This window comes from Monodon monoceros, unplaced genomic scaffold, assembly GCF_005190385.1.
Source record: "Monodon monoceros isolate NGI ecotype Baffin Bay Population unplaced genomic scaffold, NGI_Narwhal_1 Super_Scaffold_3, whole genome shotgun sequence".
NCBI lineage: Eukaryota > Metazoa > Chordata > Mammalia > Artiodactyla > Monodontidae > Monodon > Monodon monoceros.
In genome coordinates, this window is record NW_021703780.1 from 53,088,958 (window position 1) to 53,114,339 (window position 25,382).

Below are 25,382 nucleotides of genomic sequence, written 5' to 3' on the forward strand. Positions count from 1 at the left end.
ACTTATGAGAGTTACGGGAAAGGAGGCAGAGATGCCGAGGTTGTGGCAATTAGAGCCCCCTTTTTTTTTTTTTTTTTTTGGTGGCGTAGGGGGAGGGGTTTGGGGCTATCACGCAGCAGGTTTTTTTGGGTGAGAACTCAGCTCAGGAGCTGGGTGTTGCAGAGCCTGCTGGGTCCTGGGCTGCCGAAGCGGCGACTGCGGCAGCTCGTGCCTATGTTTCTCCTTCTTGAGGCGCTTGCGATGCTACTTGTCCCAGTCCTGCAGCAGCTTCCGGAGGCGGGCATTGCTCGGGTCCACGTGGTACTTCTCCTTCCGCTCTTGCTGCCGCCGGTGCCGGTTCTCACCACTCTGGGGCACTTTGGCCATGCGCTCTTCCATGAACTGCTCCCCGGTTGACGCTTCTGCTCCTCGCCCAGCTGCCGCACCCGCAGTGACTCCCGCTTGGCCCCCAGGCTCAGGTACCATTCGCACCCCTCAGCCTGCGGCTTCTGCGGCTGTTCCCGCGGTGGCCATAAAGACGCCACCCTGGAGGCGGGCGCCAGGAGCCGCGTAGCGCGGCCCCAGCTGCCAGCGAAGGGTCAGCGGGTAATCCAGGTCTGGCCGTCAGGCTCCTGGAGTCCAGGCCCAGGGTGGTCACCAGGCCCAGCAGGCTGTGCGCCTCCGCACGGGCACCGCCATCTTGCCCATTAGAATGCACTTTTGAGCTGGGTGTTGAAAATTGTGGACACCTGGCTGTAGCTAAGAGCTGAGGATGAGCAGCTGACCTTCTGCAGAGCTGTTGTACACAGACTGAGGGGCCAGAGTGTGGCGAGTCCACGGATCCTAACAAGGCATGGACATCTGGGTAAATGATACAGTTCATGGGCTGGGGAGCAGACCTCTAAGACCAAATGGAAGACTAGACCCCAGCCAGCCAGCGGGCGTGTGGAAGAAACGCCTTGCCTGGCACCTTCAGACTGGTCAACCCATCCCTCCTCTGCAGGAGCTCACTCTCCAAGTTTACACCTGAGAAGAGGTAAGTGGGGTACAAATGGGGTGTACCATAGTGTGACCCCCTGGGCAATAACCCCTGACCTTCTGACCATGGTCTGGTAAGACTCTAAGTGTCATGATGAATTTATTCTTATATGATCCTCGTACTTCACTTTAGCATTTCTATTTTCAAGTCTCATTTCCTAAAATTTCATTTTGAGTCATTTCATATTCTTGAATATGATCCATACAGTAAACCTCCTGAAAAGTCATTGTACCTCTGTGGTCTAAGATGGTGCAGGATTCTCTCCATCTAGGCCTTATCAGGGCAAAGGAAACAAAAGCAATGTTAGTTGCTCTCATTCTGTAGCATAAATGAATTCTGGACACAGACTAGTCCATGGTTTTCCTATGCCTGACAGGCCTAGAAAGAGAAACATTCATCTCAAGGATTTCATTCTCCTTCCTACGTTGACTGCACACTGCCTGTCTCACTAACCCAATGGACATACTTCTTAGGCTCCAACATCAGATTTTTGACAAAAATTCCCAAGGAAACTGTAAGCTAGCCCTATACAGGATCTAGACCTCCTTGACCTCATCCAGTTTCTTCTTTTTTTTTTTTTACATCTTTATTGGAGTATAATTGCTTTAAAATGATGTGTTAGTTTCTGCTTTATAACAAAGTGATACATATACATATATCCCCATATCTCTTCTCTCTTACGTCTCCCTCCCACCCTCCCTATCCCACCCCTCTAGGTGGTCACAAAGCAATGAGCTAATCTCCCTGTGCTATGTGGCTGCTTCCCTCTAGCTATCTCTTTTACATTTGGTAGTGTATATATGTCCATGCCACTCTCTCACTTCGTCCCAGCTTACCCTTCCCCCTCTCCGTGTCCTCAAGTCCATTCTCTGTGTCTGTGTCTTTATTCCTGTCCTGCCCCTAGGTTCTTCAGAAACTTTTTTTTTTTAGATTCCATATATATGTGTTAGGATACGGTATTTGTTTTTCTCTTTCTGACTTATTTCACTCTTTATGACAGGTTCTAGGTCCATCAATCTCAATACAAATAACTCAATTTCATTTCTTTTTATGGCTGAGTAATATTCCATTGTATACATGTGGCGCATCTCTTTTTTTTTTTTTTGCGGTACACGGGCCTCTCACTGTTGTGGCCTCTCCCGTTGTGGAGCACAGGCTCCGGACGCGCAGGCTCAGCGGCCATGGCTCACAGGCCCAGCTGCTCTGCGGCATGTGGGATCCTCCCGGACCGGGGCACGAACCCGTGTCCCCTGCATTGGCAGGCGGACTCTCAACCACTGCGCCACCAGGGAAGCCCCTGGCACATCTTCTTTATCCATTCATCTGGCAATGGACACAGGTTGCTTCCATGTTCTGGCTATTGTAAATAGTGCTGCAGTGAACATTGTGGTAGATGTCTCTTTTTGAATTATGGTTTTCTCAGGGTATATGCTGAGTAGTGGGATTGCTGGGTCGTATGGTAGTTCTATTTTTAGTTTTTTAAGGAACCTCCATACTGTTCTCCATAGTGCCTGTATCAATTTATATTCCCACCAACAGTGCAAGAGGGTTCTTTTTTTCTCCACACCCTCTCCAGCATTTATTGTTTGTAGATTTTTTGATGATGGCCATTCTGACCAGTGTGAGATGATACCTCATTGTAGTTTTGATTTGCATTTCTCTAATGATTAGTGATGTTGAGCATTCTTTCATGTGTTTGTTGGCAATCTGTATATCTTCTTTGGAGAAATGTCTATTTAGTTCTTCTGCCCATTTTTGGATTGGGTTGTTTATTTTTTTGATATTGAGCTGCATGAGCTGCTTGTAAATTTTGGAGATTAATCCTTTGTCAGTTGCTTCATTTGCAAATATTTTCTCCCATTCTGAGGGTTGTCTTTTAGTCTTGTTTAAGTTTTCCTTTGCTGTGCAAAAGCTTTTAAGTTCCGTTAGGTTCCATTTGTTTATTTTTGTTTTTATTTCCATTTCTCTAGGAGGTGTGTCAAAAAGGATTTTGCTGTGATATATGTTTTACAGTGTTCTGCCTGTGTTTTCCTCTAAGAGTTTTATAGTGTCTGGCCTTATGTTTTGGTCTTTAATCCATTTGGAGTTTATTTTTGTGTATGGTGTTTGGGAGTGTTCTAATTTCATTCTTTTACATGTAGCTGTCTAGTTTTCAAAGCACCACTTATTGAAGATGCTGTCTTTTCTCCATTGTATATTCTTGCCTCCTTTATCAAAAATAAGGTGACCTTATGTGTATGGGTTTATCTCTGGGCTGTTTATCCCCTGCTGTTGATCTATATTTCTGTTTTTGTGCCAGTACCGTACTGTAACTTTGTAGTATAGTCTGAAGTCAGGGAGCCTGATTCCTCCAGCTCCGCTCTTCTTTCTTAAGATTGCTTTGGCTATTCTAGTTCTGTGAAAAATGCCATTGGTAGTTTGATAGGGATTGCATTGAATCTTTAGATTGCTTTGAGTAGTATAGTCATTTTCACAATGTTGATACTTCCAATCCAAGAACATGGTATATCTCTCCTTCTCTTTTTATCATCTTTAATTTCTTTCATCAGTATCTTGTAGTTTTTTGCATACAGGTTTTTGTCTCCTTAGGTAGGTTTATTCCTAGGTAGTTTATTCTTTTTGTTGCAGTGGTGAATGGGAGTGTTTCCTTAATTTCTCTTTCAGATTTTTCATCATTAGTGTATAGGAATGCAAGAGATTTCTGTGCATTAATTTTGTATCCTGCTACTTTACCAAATTCATTGGTTAGCTCTAATAGTTTTCTGGTAGCATCTTTAGGATTCTCTATGTATAGTATCATGTCACCTGCAAACAGTGACAGCTTTACTTCTTCTTTTCTGATTTGGATTCCTTTTATTTCTTTTTCTTCTCTGATTGCTGTGGCTAAAACCTCAAAAACTATGTTGAATAATAGCGGTGAAAGTGGACAGCCATGTCTTGTTCCTGATTTTAGAGGAAATGGTTTCAGGTTTTCACCATTGAGAATGATGTTGGCTGTGGGTTTGTCATATATGGCCTTTATTATGTTGAGGTAAGTTCCCTGTGTGCCTACGTTCTGCACGGTTTTTATCATAAATGGGTGTTGAATTTTGTAGAAAGATTTTCTGCATCTACTGACATGATCATATGGATTTTCTCCTTCAGCTTGTTAATATGGTGTATCACATTGTTTGATTTGCGTATATTGAATAATCCTTGCATTCCTGGGATAAACCCCACTTGATCATGATGTATGATCCTTTTAATGTGCTTTTGGATTCTATTTGCTAGTACTTCTTTGAGGAGTTTTGCATCTATGTTTATCAGTGATATTGGTCTGTAGTTTTCTTTTTTTGTGACATCTTTGTCTGGTTTTAGTATCAGAATGATGGTGTCCTCGTAGAATGAGTTTGGGAGTGTTCCTCCCTCTGCTATATTTTGGAAGAGTTTTAGAAGGATAGGTGTTAGCGCTTCACTAAATGTTTGATAGACTTCGCCTGTGAAGCCATGTGGTCCTGGGCTTTTGTTTGTTGGAAGATTTTTAATCACAGTTTCAATTTCAGTGCTTGTGATTGTTCTGTTTATATTTTCTGTTTTCTCTTGGTTCAGTCTTGGAAGGTTGTGCTTTTCTAAGAATTTGTCCATTTCTTCCAGGTTGTCCATTTTATTGGCATAGAGTTGCTTGTCGTAATCTCTCATGATCCTTTGTATTTCTGCAGTGTCAGTTGTTACTTCTTTTTCATTTCTAATTCTATTGATTTGAGGCTTCTCCCTTTTTTTCTTGATGAGTCTGGCTAATGGTTTATCAATTTTGTTTATCTTCTCAAAGAACCAGCTTTTAGTTGTATTGATCTTTGCTATTGTTTCCTTCATTTCTTTTTCATTTATTTCTGATCTGATCTTTATGATTTCTTTCCTTCTGCTAATTTGGGGTTTTTTTGTTCTTCTTTCTCTAATTGCTTTATGTGTAAGGTTAGTTGTTTATTTGAGATGTTTCTTGTTTCTTGAGGTAGGATTGTATTGCTATAAACATCCCTCTTAGAACTGCTTTTGCTGCATCCCATAGGTTTTGGGTCGTCGTGTTTTCATTGTCATTTGTGTCTAGGTATTTTTTGATTTCCTCAGTGATCTCTTGGTTATTTAGTAGTGTATTGTTTAGCCTCCATGTGTTTGTATATTTTACAGATTTTTTTCCTGTAATTGATATCTACTCTCATAGCATAGTGGTTGGAAAAGATACTTGACACGATTTTAATTTTCCTAAATTTACCAAGGCTTAATTCGTGACCCAAGATATGATCTATCCTGGAGAATGTTCCAGGAGCACTTGAGAAGAAAGTGTATTCTGTTGTTTTTGGATGGAATGTCCTATAAATATCAATTAAGTCCCTCTTGTTTAATGTATATTTAAAGCTTGTTTTCCGTATTTATTTTCATTTTGGATGATCTGTCTATTGGTGAAAGTGGGATGGTAAAGTCCCCTACTATGATTGTGTTACTGTCGATTTCCCCTTTTATGGCTGTTAGCATTTGCCTTATGTGCTTAGGTGCTCCTATGTTAGATGCATAAATATTTACACTTGTTATATCTTCTTGTTGGATTGATGCCTTGATCATTATGTAGTGTCCATCTTTGTCTCTTGTATTAGTCTTTATTTTAAAGTCTATTTTGTCTGATATGAAAATTGGTACTCCAGCTTCCTTTTGATTTCCATTTGCATGGAATGTCTTTTTCCATCTCCTCACTTTCATTCTGTGTGTGTCCCTTGGTCTGAAGTGGGTCTCTTATAGACAGCATATATGTGGGCCTTGTTTTTGTATCCATTCAGCTTTTCAATGTCTTTTGGTTGGAGCATTTAATCCATTTACATTTAAGGTAGCTATTGATATGTGTGTTCCTTTTACCATTTTCTTAATTGTTTTGGGTTTGTTTTTGTAGGTCTCTTCCTTCTCTTGTGTTTCCTGCCTAGAAAAGTGCCTTAAGGATTTGTTGTAAAGCTGGTTTGGTGGTACTGAATTCTCTTAGCTTTTGCTTGTCTATAAAGGTTTTAATTTCTCCATCAAATCTTAATGAGATACTTGCTTGATAGAGTACTGTTGGTTGTAGGTTTTTCCCTTTCATCACTTTAAATATGTCCTGCTACTCCCTTCTGGCTTGCAGAGTTTCTGCTGAAAGATCAGCTGTTAACCTTATGGGGATTCCCTTGTGTGTTATTTGTTGTTTTTCCCTTGCTGCGTTTAATATTTTTTCTTTGCTTTCAGTTTTTGATAGTTTGATTAATATGTGTCTTGGCATGTTTCTCCTTGGAAACATGGGACTCTTTGCACTTCCTGGACTTGATTGACTATTTCCTCTCCTATATTAGGGAAGTTTTCAGCTGTAATCTCTTCAAATATTTTCTCAGTCCCTTTCTCTTTCTCTTCTTCTTCTGGAACCCCTATAATTCGAATGTTGGTGCATTTAATGTTGTCCCAGGGGTCTCTGAGACTGTCCTCAATTCTTTTCATTCTCTTTTCTTTATTCTGCTCTGCGGTAGTTATTTCCAGTATTTTATCTTCCAGGTCACTTATCCGTTCTTCTCCCTCAGTTATTCTGCTATTGATTCCTTGTTAGAGAATTTTTAATATTTATTGTATTGTTCATCATTGTTTGTTTGCTCTTTAGTTCTTCTAGGTCCTTGTTAAACATTTCTTGTATTTTCTCCATTCTATTTCCAAGATTTTGGATCACCTCTGAATTCTTGTTCAGGTAGACTGCCTATTTCCTCTTCATTTTTTTCTTCTGGTAGGTTTTTACCTTGCTCTTTCATCTGCTGTGTGTTTCTTTGTCTTCTCATTTTGCTTAACTTACTCTGTTTGGGGTTTCCTTTTCACAGGCTGCGGGTTTTTAGTTACCGTTGTTTTTGGTGTCTGCCCCAAGTGGCTAAGGTTCGTTTAGTGGGTGTGTAGGCATCCTGGAGGAGGGAACTAGTGCCTATGTTCTAGTGGATGAGGTTGGATCTTGTCTTTCTAGTGGGCAGGACCATGTCTGGTGGTTTATTTTGGGGTGTCTGTGACCTTATTATGATTTTAGGCAGCCTCTCTGCTTTAGAGAGGGGTTGTGTTCCTGTCTTGCTAGTTGTTTGGCATAGGGTGTCCAGCACTGTAGCTTACTCGTCTTCGAGTGGAGCTTGGTCTTAGCGTTGAGATGGAGATCTCTGGGAGAGCTTTCACTGTTTGATATTACATGGAGCTGGGAGGTCTCTGGTGGACCAATATCCTGAACTTGGCTCTCCCACCTCAGAGGCACAGGCCTGAAACCTGGCTGGAGCACCAAGACCCTGCCAGCCGCACAGCTCTGAAGTAAAGGGATAAGGAAGGAAAGAAAGAAAGAGAGAGAGAGAGAGAGAAAGAAAGAAAGAAAGGAAAAAAAGTTATTAAAAATAAAATAATTATTAAAAATAAAAAAAATTATAAAGTAATTTTAAAAAAAAGAAAGAATGAAAGAAGAGAACAACCAAACCAAAAAAAAAAATCCACCAGTGATAACAAGCACTAAAAACTATACTATAAAAAAAAAAGGGCAGACAGAACCCTAGGACAAATGGTCAAAGCAAAGCTATACAGACAAAATCACACAAACTCCACCGCCTCAATTTTGGGATGATTCGGTGTCTATTCAGGTATTCCACAGATGCAGGGTACATCAAGTTGATTGTGGAGCTTTAATCCGATGCTCCTCAGGCTACTGGGATAAATTTCCCTTTCTCTTCTTTGTTCGCACAGCTCCTGGGGTTCAGCTTTGGATTTGGCCCCGTCTTGCGTGTAGGTCGCCTGAAGGCGTCTGTTCTTCGCTCAGACAGGACGGGGTTAAAGGAGCCGCTGATTAGGGGGCTCTGGCTCCCTTAGGCCGGGGGGAGGGAGGGGTGCGGAATGCGGGAGAGCCTGCGGTGGCAGAGGCTGGCGTGACGTTGCACGAGCTTGAGGCGCACCGTGCGTTCTCCCAGGGAGGTTGTCCCTGGATCACGGGACCCTGGCAGTGGCGGGTTGCACGGGCTCCCCGGAAGGGGGCTGTGGATAGTGACCTGTGCTCGCACACAGGCTTCTTGGTGGCGGCAATAGCAGCCTTAGCATTTCATGCCTGTCTCTGGTGCCCTCTGGCTATCAAGCCGAGGCTCGTGCCTGTCTCTGGAGCTTGTTTAGGCGGTGCTCTGAATCCCCTCTCCTCATGCACCCGGAAACAACTATCTCTTGCCTCTTAGGCAGTTCCAGACTTTTCCCCGGACTCCCTCCCAGCCAGCTGTGGTGCACTATCCCCCTTCAGGCTGTGTTCACGCAGCCAACCCCAGTTCTCTCCCTGCAATCCAATCGAAGCCCGAGCCTCAGCTCCCATCCCCCGCCCGCCCCAGCAGGTGAGCAGACAAGCCTCTCGGGCTGGTGAGTGCTGGTCGGCACCAATCCTCTGTGAGGGAATCTCTCCACTTTGCTCTCTGCACCTCTGTTGCTGCGGTCTCCTCCATGTCTCTAAAGCTTCCCCTCAGCCACCCCCGCCCCCCGTCTGTCAGTTGAAGGGGCTTCCTAGTGTGTGGAAACTTTCCCTCCTTCACAGCTCCCTCCCACTGGTGCAGGCCCCGTTCCTATTCTTTTGTCTCTGTTTATTCTTTTTTCTTTTGCCCTACCCATGTACGTGGGGAGTTTCTTGCCTTTTGGGAAGTCTGAGGTCTTCTCCCAGTGCTCAGTAGGTGTTCTGTAGGAGTTATTCCACATGTAGGTGTATTTCTGATGTATTTGTGGTGAGGAAGGTGATCTCCATGTTTTACTCCTCTGCCATCTTGAAGGTCTCCCCTCCCTCATCCAGTTTCTATATATCCTTTCTATCAAGTGTAGATCTTCCTTCCAGAAAACCCTTGCTTCCATTTTGGCCTCATTGCTCTTGCAGGATGCCAAGAATTATCATAGGTGTCCTACTTTCTTCAAAGCTGAGTTCACAAAAAGTCATGCCTACTGTCTTAGTCTTCTCAGGCTGTCATGCCAAAATACCACAGACTGGGTGCCTTAAACAACAGACTTTAATTCTTTTACAGTTCTGGAGGCTGGAAAGTCCAAGATCAAGATGTCAACTAATGGATTTTGGGTTTAGCTCTCTTCCTGGCTTGCATATGGTTGCCTTCTTGCTATGTCCTCACATGGCCTTTCCTCTCTGCAGGCACATGGAGGGAGAGAGAAATAGCTCTCTCTCTCTCCTCCCCTTCTTATAAGGCCACTAATGACATCATAAGTCCCACCCTCGTGACTAATCAAACCCTAATTTCCACCCAAAGGCTGCATATCCAAATACCATCACACTGGAGATTAGGCTTCAATATATGAATCTGTGGGGGAGAACAAACATTCAGTCTAAAACATTCCACCTCTAGCCCCCTTCTCCAAATTTATGGCTTTCTCTCATGCAAAATACATTAATTCCATCTCAGCAGTTCCCAAAGTTTTCACTCTTTCCAGCATCAACTCTAAAGTCTGAAGTCCAAAATCTCATCTAAATATAATCTAAATTAGACATAAGTGAGACTGAAGGTATAATTCATCCTGAGGCAGAATTCCCTTCCAGCTGTGAATCTGTCAAAGAAGACAAGTTATGCGCTTCCAAAATACAATAATGGTACAGGAATAGGTTAGACATTCCCATCCCATGGGAGAAATAGGAAAGAAGTAAAGGGTGACAGGTCCCAAGAAGATCCAAAACCTAGCAAGGCAGATTCCACCTCATCTTAAGGCTCCAGAATAATCCTCATTGGTTCAATGCTCTGACCCACCGGGGTGGCAGTTCCATCTTCTAGACCCATGGTCCCATCTTCAGATCCCCTGGGGTTTATAGTCCATTCCTCAAGGCTCTGCCAGGTGGCGGTAAGCTCCCAAGGATGGAGCACCCCTGTCCCCAGGGCTCTGGACAGCACACAGTACAGTGGAGGCAGTCCTGGTCATCCCTGAATCCCCTTCAGGATCATTCTTTTCTTTTCTCAAAGCATGGCACACATTCACAGCTGAGTAGCTGTATGGTTCAGTCCTGTAGGATCAATTAATTTTGACAATTTCTTTTTTTTTTCTGTCCCCTTTATTACCAGATGCTAGTGTTTCACTTGTATAATCCCATCTCTGTTCCTGGCTTCTGCTGAGATGGTGGCTTAAGTTCATGAATGGTACCCATGATCTCTTTTTCAAATGGTTGTTCAGTCATCCTCTTAGTGTTCCCTTCAGAACAGACTTTCTCATTTTTTTGCAGTATGGATAAACTAATAATTTTGCAATATCTGCACATTCTGGTTCATTTTTCCTTAACTATTCTACCTTCATCCCTCTCCTTTTGCATTTTACTATAAGCAGTAAGGGAGACCCAGGCCACACCTTCAATACTTTGCCTGGAAAGCTCCTCTGCTAAATATCTGATTTCATCACTCACAAATTCTATCTTCCACAAAACACTAGAACACATTTTAGCCACGTCCTTTACTACTTTATAACAAGGATCTCCTTTCTTCCATTTTCCAATAACATGTTCCCCATTTCCATCTAAGCTTTCACCAGAATTGCCTTTAGCTTCCACATTTCTAGCACAGACCTCAAAACACTGCCAGCCTCTACCCATTACCAGTTCCTAAGTCACTTCCACACTTTCAGCTATTTGTTACAGCAGTATCCACTTCTTGATACCAAAATCTGTATTAGTCTGCTCAGGCTGCCATAGCAAAATATCACATATGGGGTGACTTAAACAATGGAAATTTATTTTCTTGCAGTTCTGGAGGCTTGGAAGTCCAAGGTCAAGGTGCTAGATGTTTCCATTTCTGGTAAGGGCTCTCTTCCTGGCTTGCAGGTGGCTGCCTTCTTGCTACATCCTCAACTCAGTTACCTCCCAAAGGCTCCATTTCCAAATAGCATCACATTGGGATTTAGGGTTTCAGTATGTGAATTTTGTGGGGGACACAAACATTCAGCCCAAACAACTACTTAGCATGAATGTATGCTCGTTGCTCACAGACCTAGCTGCTAAGGGTGGATGGAGATCATATTCCCTTGCTTTATGATCCAGCCCTCTGATTATGCTTCTTGATTTGTTTTCCTCCAGCCCCTCTTAGTATGACTGTTTGAACTTGGATCACACCATCCACAGGAGAAGTTTGCGTGCATTTTGGTCCACATAACATAATTTATGAATTTATGTAATCACTGTTGTCCCTTCCCCAGAGTATCTCCCACCTCAAAACCCAGCACTTATATTTTTTCCTCCACTTCAGTTACATCTGGTCAGTGTAGATGTTTCCTTGGTTCACTAAGAAATACTGCGGGACCAGAAGTCAAACATACTTGCCTGGTGTGTGGTGCTGCTGAGAATTACCCTGATAACCGAGTGATGTGAAGACAGCCGGCCACAAATTTCACATTAACTCTCAATCTCAGGCTTTGTGTTAGCTCTCAATCTGTTTATTATAGTTTCCAGTGCTCTGTGTTGTTTGCTTAACTTTTGGCATTCTGTCTTTAGTGATTTGACCATTTGGAGGTCAGCTTGACCCAGGCAGACAGCAATCTGACAGTCTAATTTCTTTCATGCCATCTGAGGGGTCCTCTGAGTTGCAGCTGGGAGAAATTCAATGCTAATTGTTGATGTGTTGAAAGCTTGTGGTGTCCATCTTCAAAATCAGGCGAGAGACGTTTTCAGCTGGCTAGGACTTCAACAGAGTAATTCAACGCTTAAGTCGTGGACCCATGACAAATAGATCCTATAGGTCTCTGCTAGTTAAAGGGAAATATCAGAAAGAGATTGGGTGGCTTCTTAAAAAATTTAGATACAAAGAGGGAAGGAGGAAAAGATGGGAAAAGAAAGAAAAGGATAACAAATGGTTTTTATACATGAACATTTTCTCATCTTAATATAACAAATAGGGAGACTTTTTTTTCTTTTACTGTTGAATCTGCTTCTGATCTTAATCATGATTTAAAATTCGCTGTTGGCTACGGAGTATGGGTATTTCATCTTTGTCTTTAACATCGGTGAAGTTGTGGTAAGGTGTCCCTGGACTTGAAAGAACACAAATAGTTCAGAGGTTTTATGGGAAGGTTTTCAAGCATGGGACAATTTGCAGTCAAGAAATCTTCATTAAATTCTAAACTCTTCAATTAAAGATGGTATATCAATTATTTAAGCTCCCGGGACCTTAATATCCACATTTGCCAGTTGAAAGCGTTGATGAAATGATACCTAAGACTTTCAGAATTTCTAATAGAAGTATTCTATGCTCTGCTATGCTATGCTATTCTGTTCTTCGGTGTTCTTGAAATCATTCATAGATGGGAAAATCATTTAATTTATCATCCAAACCAGGACAGTTTTGATATCCTTCAAAGTCAAAATGAAATATTGCTTTGTAAAAGAATTAACCTTTTAAAAAGTTTGAAAGATCACAGAGGGAGATGGGGGGTAATTTAATTAAATTTTTTTATGGATTTAGGAAATAAAAATTCCACTGCTAATAAAGAACACTTTCTTTACATGTATGTTGACACTTCTGCACCCCCAGCTTTAACGGTGTTGGGAGCCATGCCTGGAGTTGCCATTCAAAGGGCTCCTTTGCTAAGAACCCTACCTTAGTATGCTGCTCCCTCCCACCCACCTATGGGTCAGGAGTCCCTCCTTGGGGTTCCCACAGCACCAGTGCAAATCCCTAGCACAGGAGCCAGTACACTGTTTTATAATTGTTAGTTTCCTTGCTTGTCTTCTTGAGAAGATGGAGGGCAAAATCTGGCTCTTTCATCTCTGTCACCCTAGGACATGGGCATCAGGGCTGAGACTAAAGGAAGACAAGTCATTCCCTCTCAGGGTCGTGTCATGTCGTGTCGTGTCATGCAGGGCGAGCACTTGTGTGGACCTGAGCGTGATGCCTCCTGACGTTTGGTCCCCTAGGTGCCTTGCTTGCCTCACTCTAGTCCAGGCCCTGATGGGTAGAGTGCTTAGCACATAATAATCCTGTAGAAAAACCAGTGACATGAGCAAATACTGAACTTTGGAGTCAGAGTTCGTTTTTATTATTATTATTTTTTTTTTTTTTTTGCGGTACGTGGGCCTCTCACTGTTGTGGCCTCTCCCGTTGTGGAGCACAGGCTCCGGACGCGCAGGCTCAGCGGCCATGGCTCACGGGCCCAGCCGCTCCACGGCATGTGGGATCTTCCCGGACCGGGGCACGAACCTGTGTACCCTGCATTGGCAGGCGGACTCTCAACTACTGCACCACCAGAGAAGCCCCAGGGTTCGTTTTTAAATGTAGGTTTTATTATTATTTCAGAATGGTGAGGCCAACAGATCAGAAGATGATTGCCATTGAAAAGACGGTTTGTTACTCACAGTTCCCAAGAGGAGGGGGCATGCCACGCTATGCAGCGTCACATGGGGAAGCATCAGGGCTGGTAAGCCACTTGTAGGCCAGTCCTTTACTAGCTCTGGAAATTGTCTAGTCCTCGGAAGGCAGTCTGTCCAGGTCAGCAAGGCTCCAAGATGTCAAAGCATCAGAATGAAAAGACGTGTGTAATCCAGGCCTGACAGTTTGAATATGTGCTGCCATATATAAGCCTCATGGCCTTAAGCATATACCAGCCTGTCTCAGAAAACAGGAGTGTTAATAATGCAACAACCTTACTGGGTTGTCATGACGATTAGAGCAAGGAGCTTGGTACACAGTAGATGCTCAAGAAATGACAAACATTAGTCATTATGCACAGTAGAATATCTATAACATGGCATATGCATTTGTGCATATATACCACAGTTTGTGTGGGGAGAGAGCTTTGTTGTTGTTTTGAAAATGACCTCCACTTTTGGCCACTTCTTTGAATCATATTCTGAATAATTCTGCAAAATAGACTAACTGCTCCTGGAAACTTGAGTCTCTCTGTCCAGGGTCCTAAAACTTTTTGCTTTGAACAAGGCTAAAAATAACCCAAGTACCCTCCTTCCCTGTGGGATGATGGTGCTACAGACTTCACAGAGGAAGTCAGGAGATTCAGGGGACTGTGGACGTGTATTCCAAAGAAAGTTTCTGGAACTTTCCAAAGCTTCAAAAAGGAGTTAGTTCTGAATGCTTTATAAGTTTCAGAAGAAGCTCTCTCTAGGCTGGTATGGTGACAGCAGCAGTTTCTTCCGACATCAAGCAGGAATTTTTATTAGCACAAGGGCTTGTTAAAGAGAGGCCCTAAACGTGGCACATGGAAGCAGCAGTGGACAAAGGATCAGTTTTGTCATCAAGCATTAGCTTTCACTTGACAGCAATTAGGGATCGGGGGTTATATAGAACCATTAACTTCAGACCTTTGCCTCCCATATCAGTGTTAACATCAGTGGGTTGGAAGAGAAGAGAAATCACAAATGATGTGTTGTGTGAGCTGCAAAGAAGAGGTACTGTGTTTGTGGTAGAGATAAACATAGCACCGTTCTCCGGGGACCTGTGCTAGTCTCATGCTGTCATTCTGTGTAAAATAGGATCCTGATCAGGAATCCTATGACAGGGAGAAGCCTTCCCCTGGGCCTCCTTCAGGGGTTGGAGTGGGTCTTTGCCAGGCAGCGTTAGGAGGCTGACACTGCTTAAACTGAGCCTAAATATACGCAGAGACTAGAGTGTGGGCAGCATAAACATGTTCTTAACTTCTCTCATTATAACAGTCTAAAACATTTCCTTGGAATCTTCCATTTCATTCCTTCCTGCACTAAGAAGCACCCATGTACTTTGGAACAAGGACAGTGAGTCCATATACTATTGTGGCCTCCATACTCAAAAACAGCGTTATTAAGTGTTAAGTGGTCTCTTTAGTCTTTTTAGTCATTTTTGTGTATTTCTTTCAAGAAATAGCTACTGTAGCATTTAATGTAACTTTTGTATTGCAGAATTTGTTGACAGAATATATGTTGCAGCACTGACCTTTGGAAATTACTTTCCTTATGAGATAATTTATAACCTGTAGAAGATATTTGGTGTCTTAATGTTTTCTTTCAGTCTCTTACTCTGTTACTGTTTCTTTTTATTGCATTAAGTAGACCCAGTACACAGGGAAGCTTCCAGGATGAAAATAGTTATTTTCCAAACAGCTTCTGAGGGGTAGACTGAGGTAAGGTCCAGGGCTACGCACCTGTAAGCCTGATTAACCTTGTGTTGTTCAATTAAAGCTCTTAGTTCAGGTAAAAAAGAAGGAAGAGGAGGAAGGGGCGGGGGGTAAAATGTTGTTAAGTTTTTTTTTATTTGAGCATTTACAGAGTGCCAGGCCTCTTGCTATGCTTTTTACATATTTTCATAGCCAACCTCCATCACAGCTCTTTGAGGCAGGTGTTATTGTCATCTCCATTTCATAGATAAGAGCATTGAACCACAGTGAAGTTAATTGTCCAAGATCCCAATTACTGGGTCAGTCACAAATCAAACCTAATCCTGATGAAACAGTTCAATTATTTTTCTTTATCAGATTATATAAATAGTTATTAATTGAGATCAAATGCCACTTAACTTGCAAAATCTTTCTCCACTCTTCAATCCTTCTCCACAGTGGAATACATTGTAAACTCTTCTTGATTTCTTTCCTGATCTATATCTCCATATTTCTAAAAACTGTGATTATATTGGGCTTTTTTATTTATCAAGCTCATCACCTTCCTGTGATGGTTCATATGAATTTATTTTGCCTCTACATATCCTTGCTCTGATTCCTCCCCTCTCATTCTCCCCATCACAGTGTCCATTATTTCTATATAAATGATGTCTTCTGCCAATTGAGTGATTCTTTTTTCTTCTTTTTATAATTTAACATTTTTTCTTAGACTTAATATTTACCTAATTACTTCATTCACTGAATTAGCTACATTTTTCTTACAGATTTCTTCTCAAATGTTCGGTAGATCTATCAACATTGACTCTTCAGATGAGCTCTGAGTCTTACCACATGTCCCCAGAGATCATCTTTTTCCTTTCCTTCCAGGAGACACTGGTTTCCTTTCACCACAATCCTGTTGGATACCTTGCATCCATGTCTTTCTAAGCTTGCACACTCGTTTCTGGTAGCCCATAGCCTCCAGTAATTTATTTTAAAAAGGATTGTTGTTGTTTGTTCGTTTGTTTTGAGTTTCCTTTCTCTTACATTGTTGAGCAGTTTGGCTGAGTAAGAATTCTAAGTTGAAAATCATAATTTAAACAATGATGCTTCATTCCTTTTTAGTTTTCTGTAGTGCTGTTGAAAAGTCCTATGCCATTCCGGATCCTGTTCTATTACATGTGATCTCTCTTTTCAGCTTTAAAAGCTTGTAGGAGGTTCTCTTTATGCTCACTGCTCTGACACATCCCTATGATATGCACTGGGGTGTGTGTGTGTGTGTGTATTTTGTGCTTTTTTTTTTTTTTTTTTTTTTGGTCTTGGAATCTCAGTTCTTTCTTTTTCTGATGATTCCTGTCCTTCAATACTGGAAATTTTTCTTGCATTATTTCTTTAATAATGTAATAATACTTATTTCTTTTATAATTTCCTCCCTTCTGATTATTCTATTTCTATTCTCTTTATTTATCTTTTAATTTTCTTATCATATCTCTTCTTTTCAATCTCTCTCATTTTTTATTTTTGCTATTTGGAAGTGACCTTAAACTGTTGAGATTCAAAGCTTTCTATCTTTTAAAAAGGTTCCTGATGTAAGATTTTCAACATCTATGAGTTTTAAAAAAATTACTTATTTTAAAGCATTCTGCTCTTGTGATAGCTTCTCTTATTTCTCCTGGGATATAATAGTCTTTCTTTTAAATCTGTTTTATTTTTATTTAACTAATTCTTGCTCTCTACATTTTCCCTGTGTCTTTTAGGTTTCTACTTTTTTGTTGGTTTTGGTTTCTGTTCTGTTTTTTATGTTGAAAATTTTATTTAGTTGTTGGTGTTCTTTGCCTACCCATTTTATTTTTAAAAAGGAGGCATGAAAATGCTCATTCGAAGCTCTGTGTCCAGGCACGTGACATAAACTTTGTAGTTTCATTGTACGGTGATTTGTAGCAGAGAAAGCTTTTTACTGGAGAATTATCACTTAATATCATTGTCTGGAGATATTTTCTATAGAGCTATTTTATTCTTGTAGTGAGGAAGCTTCTCTTCACATGGGATGGGGGGTGGGTGAAAACCTCAGTGTTTAATTGGCAGATTTCAACTGTGTTCAGATGCATGCCTCACTCAGACCCTCCCTGTGACCTTGGTCCTCCATGTCCTACACCTTTCTCAGGACCAAAGGTTCTGCTGCCCTTTCCCAGCGGGTTCCCTTCTGCAGGCACTTTACGTACAGCTTCCTTTACTTTGTTAACTCTACTACCAATTGTCCATTTGCTTTCCAACTTCCTCAAACTTTGTCAAATCTTTTCTTTACCATTGCTGTTTCTCCTTTTTCCTTTTCCTTTGTTGGAAGGCCCTGTTAAATTCCTCTGCTATTATTTCATTAGAGTTTATTGCAGAAAAAGTAGATAAACACGCATAGCTCATCTGCTCTGCTTAATAGCAATCCTTACTGTTCCTCATTGTTTTTTAATATATACTCTGTGCTTGCAAGATGTCTTTACAGTTTGTGTGCTTTTCTCCTATGCATCATGTTTTACATCCTTGTGATGCTTTACAGTTTAAGAAGCACATGTTGGGACTTCACTGGTGGTCCAGTGGTAAAGAATCTGCCTTCCAATGCAGGGGACATGGGCTCAATCCCTGGTCAGGAAAGTAAGATGCCACATGCTGAGGGGCAAATAAGCCCATGTGTCTCCAACTACTGAGTTCATGCACCTCAACTAGAAAGCTCGTTTGCTGCAAACTACAGAGCCCACGCACCACAACTAGAGAGACCACATGCCACAATGAAGACCTGACACAGCCAAAAATAAATAAATAAATAAATAAATTTAAAATAAATAAATGTGCTTAGAAAAATAAAATAAAATACCAAATTTCAGATTTCTAAAAAAAAAGCAGTACATGTTTAGAAGCACTGTCTTATTTTTTTCCTAGAAAAATCCTTGGTCTAAGACACAGTATATTATTCTATTTTTCATACTTGACAGATGGAGGGACTTCTACCCAGGGAGTTTAACTAACATGCCCAAGATCACTCAGTCAAGTTTTTCAAGCTTCTCCAATTACAGGATTTTGCCTCCCCTCCACTCTACCTCTCAGGCCTAATTTGTGGCAACTTTATAAAATAAATAAAGGGAAGAAGCGGATGAATTTCAAACACTTAGTTTGAAAAATCTTATTTCTAAACTAAACTGAATTTTCAAAACTAGGTTGGATTTTGGTGTATTTTGTGACGCACAATCATTATTGCAGTGAACAATTGAGATTTGACTGAAATAATAGATCTGTACTGTTCTGGTGTCTGTAGAAACATTTAGAGAAGCAAACAATTTATTGGGTTGGGGGGAGTTAAAAAATGAGGGGCACAGTTTACCTATTAAAGTGCTTTTAACATCAACATTAGGTAGGTTCATTGTGTAGCATGAACAAAATTGACAGCCACATCTGTAGGGCTTTTTTTTTTTTTGCAGTACGCGGGCCTCTCACTGTTGTGGCCTCTCCCGTTGCGGAGCACAGGCTCCGGACGTGCAGGCTCAGCGGCCATGGCTCACGGGCCCAGCCGCTCCGCGGCATGTGGGATCTTCCCGGACCTGGGCACGAACCCGCGTCCCCCGCATCGGCAGGCGGACTCGCAACCACTGTACCACCAGGGAAGCCCTGTAGGGCTTTTTCCATCTCTGGCCATCATTTAATGGAGCTAATGCATGTTTATTACAGCATGGTTCCCATTAAACAACAGCCTAGCTATTAGAAAATTCCTGCAAGCAACATGATGCACTTTCTGCAAAGGAACTTCTTGACCACAGAGGCCCTGCTGTGATAATGCTGACAACTTCACGTTCTGTGGGCTGGAGGGATGCGAGGCAGGGGCCCTTGGCCTTCATAGCCCAGTCTGCTTGGAAGCCCTCTGGTGGAATTGAGGCAGGTCTGTGTTGCTTCCCTGGAGGCAGGGACTGAGGATTGGCCAGGCTGACATCTTCCTCCCAGGCCCTCTCTAGTCAGATGCCTGGATCCTGAGGTCTGAGCTCTAGCTGAGGATGCCAGCTTACCCTATTTCTGTGGAGAGAGCTTGCTGGGTTGGAGCCCTGTCTGTGGAAAAGGCAGCCCTGAACAATCCCTGTGCAGTATTCCCCATCTCACTGGCTCTGAGACATTTGAATAATTCCTCAAGTCCTGAATCAAAGAACAGTCCTCGTCTTGCTGAATCTCTAGCTAGCCACTCAGTCAACTGTCTGCCCTCTTCCACACCCTGCTTGAATACCATCATGTCTATAAAATCTTCTCTGAGTCCAGAAATAATGAATCTCTCCAATTCTTACTGTCTTCATGTGCTATTTATGCTCTGTCTGGTACTTATTTCGCTGTGCCCTGCATGGTGAGGACAACAGTGGGCTGATGCCAATGATGGTGCTGTTAGGACAACATATGCTCCAGAGGCAGCCTTCTGTTTGAATCCTCTTTCTGCTTCCCACGTGGTCCAGTCTCCCTGTGTCTCGGTTTCCTCATCTGTAAAATGGAGACAGTAATACTCTCCTTTCCAAGTTGTAATAGAGATGTAGGATAAAAATGTACATACATCGTCTGACACTAACATCATCTTTCTTTCTTTTCGCTTTTGTGTTAGTTACAAATGATTTATTAGTTTAGATTATACTTTTGCATTAAATGTAATGTTACATTTTACATTTGAGAATCTGCCTTTTGAAAAACCTATGTTTGCACCTACAGACCCTACCTAAGTCTCCCTGTGTCTCTCTTCATGAATTTACCCATCAGTAAGAAAATGCTGCTACTTTACCATTAGGTTGGTTGCTTTCTGTCATGGGCCCAAGTTTGGGCTGACTCCTCTCCATTTCCCTCTGAGCTCCCTTTCTCTTCACTTGTGCACATCAGTGTGATGACCACTTTGGGCTGTTGGATGTTCTGGATGGTGATCACAGAATCAAGATGGACCTCCTGAGCTCACGATCTGCATCCTCACCCGGCAGGGGAAGCTTCCTAAGAATTAGAGCTTCATTCCCTGATGCCTGGATCTCAGTGCTTTGCCCTGGGAGAAGAGGACCAGGTTGCCATTGGCCACCACCAATATCAAAGAATAGTTCTGTGTATAGCCATCACGACTCCTTATCTCGTGCTTTACAGCTGTTTCAGTGTTTTGATAGGTACTCTCTACTGCAATTCATACTACTGACTTGGAGGGGGTCACATACTGCCTCTGTGGGTGGGGACATTGAGACTCAGGGGCGTAGGAGATGACCCCCAAGTCAGCCAGCAGATGCAAACCTGCATCTCACATCCTCTGATTCCAAGTTGGTGCCTGGTCTCCATCTTCTCCATGCTGCTATAGAGGCTTCTGCTGCTGGTACCCACTCTCATCTTGTCATACTAATCCCACAGAGACAGACCCCCAGAAACTCACAACACACTTGCAGGATGTGATTCATTCTCCCTAGAACAGGGAGACCAGAAAGACATTTTGTTTCAGACCATCTGCTTGAAAGAACTCCTGCCTAACCTCACCCTGGGCCTATTGTAGAACTGTGAAGGAGGGGTACAGCTTGAAAAGGCATCTTCTGTGATTGCTACACATCACTCTAGGGGGAGATCTCCCTCCACTCAATGCTTTTGGCCTTTTGGGAGAATGTTTCCCCATTTACTGAAGGCCAAGTCCTTTGAGAAGAATGTACTGCTGCGCATACCGATTTATACTGATCCTTCCAGCGAGCTGTGTAGAAGATTCATTTACCAGTTGGATGGTTGGGAGTTTATGGGGATTCTTACATTAGACCCAACTGTGTCTTTTAACCATTGAGTTCTAGTATTCTGTAATTTTTACTCCTTCTCTTTAGGAAGGGAATTTCTTGTCAACTAGGACTATATGCCACTTTTTATAACATAAATATAGTCTCTTAATGACAAAAGGAAGTGCAGGGTCTAGAAAATATAGCTCAGTCTGAAATCATGCACAAGAAAATGCAAGTCTCACTGGGAGTAGGGGAGTTAGAAAGAATGACAAACCCAGACTTGCAACAGAGGCGTGGAGCCAGCACGGCAAGCTTGAGTCCCCTCAAGTAATTGGGACCTGTGTGTATTGCTGTGTGTCTGTGTGTGAGGGGACATTCTGAGTCAGAGTCTAAACGGACAGCTGGGGGACTTCCCTGGTGGCGCAGTGGTTGAGAGTCTGCCTGCCAATGCGGGGAACATGGGTTGGATCCCTGGGCCAAGAAGATCCCACATGCTGCGAAGCAGCTGAGCCCGTGCGCCACAACTACTGAGCCTGCGCTCTAGAGCCCGCGAGCCACAACTACTGAGCCCACACGCCACAACTACTGAAGCCTGCGTGCCTAGAGCTGGTGCTTCACAACAAGAGAAGCCACTGCAATGAGAAGCCCGCGCACCGCGGTGAAGAGTAGCCCCCTCTCGCCGCAACTAGAGAAAGCCCATGCGCAGCAACAGAGACCCAGTGCAGCCAAAAATAAATAAATTAAAAGAAAAAAAGTGACAGCTGGTGTTTGAAGCTTGCATCCATGGACACAGCAAGGGTGTGGGGCGTGGGTGAGCTGGCCAGGAATGTTTAACAGCCTGGACCAGAGTCCCAGTTAACTCTGTCCTTATAAAGAAAGACTTTAGGTGTTCTGGATCCAGCTGATTTTCTGGATGCTCCCAGGGCTAAATACAGGCTAAATAAACCCCAGCCTCCAAGCCCCATAGGCATTTGGCCAGTAGGTCTTTCAGAGAGGTTTTTATCCATTTTGCTCATGGAAAGTCTTGGTGAGATTATGTGGTGAGGAATCACAGGTCTGCGTTCTAAACATGGTGACTTTTACATGACCAATAAATACGCCTGCTTGTCTGAGGCCAAAATTGGCCTCAGTGGATATAATTGAAATTGCTTTGTGTTTCTGATTTCTCATCACTTTTTTTTTTTTTCCCAGCACGACCAGCATGTATAGGAAATTTTGTTCTATACAGTTTAGTTGCATATAACTTTGGGCCCTTTAAGGGAGAAAAATGAGAAATAATTCAATTTACCTTCTGCTGCATAAATGAGAGCTGGAGCTTTGGGAATGTGTCAGGCAATAATAACAGGAATCACTTGTTTCCTAAAAAGGCATTGCCTGGAACAACAACAAAACTTTTTAATATATGCCTGGGATGACTTTAAAACCACGCATAGGGGTTTTAAAAGGGTTTTGCTACCTGTAGTTTGAACAAACAGTAAAAAGCAAAACCTTGCATTTACTAATTCCCCGAAATGTGTCTGTTCTGAACTGAGCTATTCACAGAGATGCATCTGTAGCTGAACTCGTGTCTTTGTGCTCAGCCCTTTAGTGCTAGGTTTATATGCATCCAGCTTCCAAGAAGCACGCTTCCATAACACTCTGCTAACATTTCCCAGAGAACCTCGTCTGGGCATAAAAAGAAGAGCTGAAATGTGCTTTTATGAATAAATCCTAAAACGCCTTGCTTTTGCGACCCATCCCTCAGGAATAACCCCTTCTGCTTTCACTGCCTCATTCGCTACCAATAATAGGACTGCTTAGAGATGCTAACTCATTATCTTAGAACTACACCCAGCACATGAAGGCTTTGACTGTCCTTTAGCAAAGGCCCCCTAAATACAGAGAAGTAGAGCTGTGTCCTACGAGTTTTGCTCAAGATAAAGAAGAAAGAAGTTGCCTGCAGATTCTCATCTTGTCCCTTTTAGGTCATCACTTCTTAGTCAACATGCTCTGGGGTCTGGCAGTACTGCTTTCTTTTTTCCTTCCTCCAAAAATCTAGGAGCTGAGATAGCTTCTTTCACTTATTTTGATTAATTCATTCATTTTCACTATGCGATCTGTCCTTCCTGTAGCATAACTGATAACTTTTTTCATTGACCTTTCCAGAACTCTGCCTTATTCTTTCCTATCCAAGACCATCTCTTCCCAGGAACTTCTATGTTATGAATTTTTCTGTTCAAAAACACATAGTACTCAATAGAATGGTTACATTTTCATGTAATCTCGGGCAAATAGGTGGGAAGGAGGGGAGGCAGGTTGCATAGGTCAACATGTGGGAATTCAGGTGTTTTCAATTCCTAGGGATTCCTTAAACAGTTTGTGATTGTACCATTGTACCAGCTGGAATGCCACCCTTCCCTCTTCAATATTGCCACCTTCTCTGTGTCAGCATGATCCCAGAGCTCAGACTAGAAGGGTTCAGCGGTCTTTGCCAGGCAGGAAGATAAGAAATGCTTTCCTTACATGGACTTCAGCACTTTCAACGGCAGTGCATACAAATTACCTGGAGATTTTGTTAAAGTGCAGATTCTGATTCAGATCCTAGGTGATTCTGATGCTGCTGGTCCAGGGACTACGCTTGAAATAGTAACATCTAAAGCTGCCCTGTCCAATATAGTAGCTGCGAGTCACATGGCCCTAGTACACTTGAAATGTGACTAGTCTGATTTCAGATGTTCTGAAAGTGTAAAATGCACACAGGATTTCAAAGGTTTATTACCAAAAAACCCCGTGAATTTGAAGTTCCTCATTAACAATTTTATACTGATTACATGTTAATAATAGTTTGGATATTTTGGGCTAAATGAACTATATTATTATAATTAATTACACTTTGTGTCTTTTTTTTTTTTTTTTTATGGTACGTGGGCCTCTCACTGTTGTGGCCTTTCCTGTTGCGGAGCACAGGCTCTGGACGCGCAGGCTCAGCGGCCATGGCTCATGGGCCCAGCCGCTCTGCGGCATGTGGGAACTTCCTGGACCGGGGCACGAACCCGTGTCCCCTGCATCGGCAGGCGGACTCCCAACCACTGCGCCACCAGGGAAGCCCACTTTGTGTCTTTTTAACATTTTAATGTGGTAATAGGAAATTTAAAGATACAAATGAACTTTTTTACAAAACAGAAATAGACCCACAGACATAGAAAACAAACTTATGGTTAACCTAAGGGGAAAGGAGGAGGGATAAATTAGGCGTTTGAGATTAACATGTACATACTACTATATATAGGATAGATAACCAAGAATATACTGTATAGCATGGGGAATCATACCCAATATCTTGTAATAACCTGTAAGGGAAAAGAATCTGAAAAATAATATATATATACACATATATATGCACAACTGAATCACTGTGCTGTACACCTGAAACTAACACAACATTGTAGACCAACTCTACTCCAATCAATAAATAAAGTTACACATATGGCTCGTATTATATTTCTGTTGGTTAGAATTACTCTAATACTCTTTCACTTCCATTTCCTCGGTTATCAATAACACTTAGCATATTTTATCCCAGTGGTTCTCAAACTTTACTGTACATCACAGTCACCTAGATGACTCATTAAAACAGATTCCTGGCCTACCCTCAGACTGTGATTGAGTAGTTCTGGGGTGGGGTCCAAGAATTGCTATTCCTTACAAGTTCCCCAGTGATTGATACTGCTGATACATGGACTACATTTGGGGTAGCAAGACCCTGAAGTTCTTTCCCATCTTGCCTATCCAGTAGCACTTACCACATGCTGCTCCTCTATTTTGCAGTATAGTCTGTGAGCATATCTTCTACCTGTCCTCCTATTCCCATCACCATCTCTTCACCTAGTGGTGTTGTAAAGCCCTTGAAATACATTGCACCTGTTCTTCTTGGTATCTCCAAAGCTCCAAGTTAAATAATTGGTTTTTAAGTTGAAATGAATTGAATTTAATGGAATTAATTCTTGCTCTTTGTTTTAATTCCCTTACTGGAAGCTCTGACAAGCACAAAATACTAAATCAGGAATAAAATAAAACAGGGATAAGGATTGATCTGTTGGGCAATCTTATTTTTTTTTACTGAAGTGTAGTTGATTTACAATGTTATGTTAATTTCTGTGCAGCAAAGTGACTCAGTTATACATATATATGCATTCTTTTTTTATATTCTTTTCCATTATGGTTTATCATAGGATACTGTGATACTCTGTGATATACAGTAGGACCTTGTTATTTACCCATTCTATATTATAAAAGCTTACATCTGCTAACCCCAACCTGCCACTCCATCCCTCCCCCAACCCTCTCCCCCTTGGCAACCACCAGTCTGTTCTCTATGTCTGTGATACATATTTTATATATAATTTATATTTATGTTATATTCTTTTATAGTCTTTTAATTATTTTATTTAATTACTTTAATATTCCATTGTCTATATGTACCACATCTTCTTTATCCATTCATCTGTCAGTGGACATTTAGGTTGTTTCCATGCCTTGGCTATTGTGAATAGTGCCGCAGTGAA

The 25,382-nt window shown here is 42.1% G+C and overlaps 1 pseudogene; it reads right to left on the reverse strand.

Annotated features, from left to right (window-relative positions):
* Window positions 1-142: 142 nt before the first annotated feature.
* LOC114907579 lies at window positions 143-10,619 on the reverse strand (annotated as a pseudogene).
* Window positions 10,620-25,382: the final 14,763 nt, after the last annotated feature.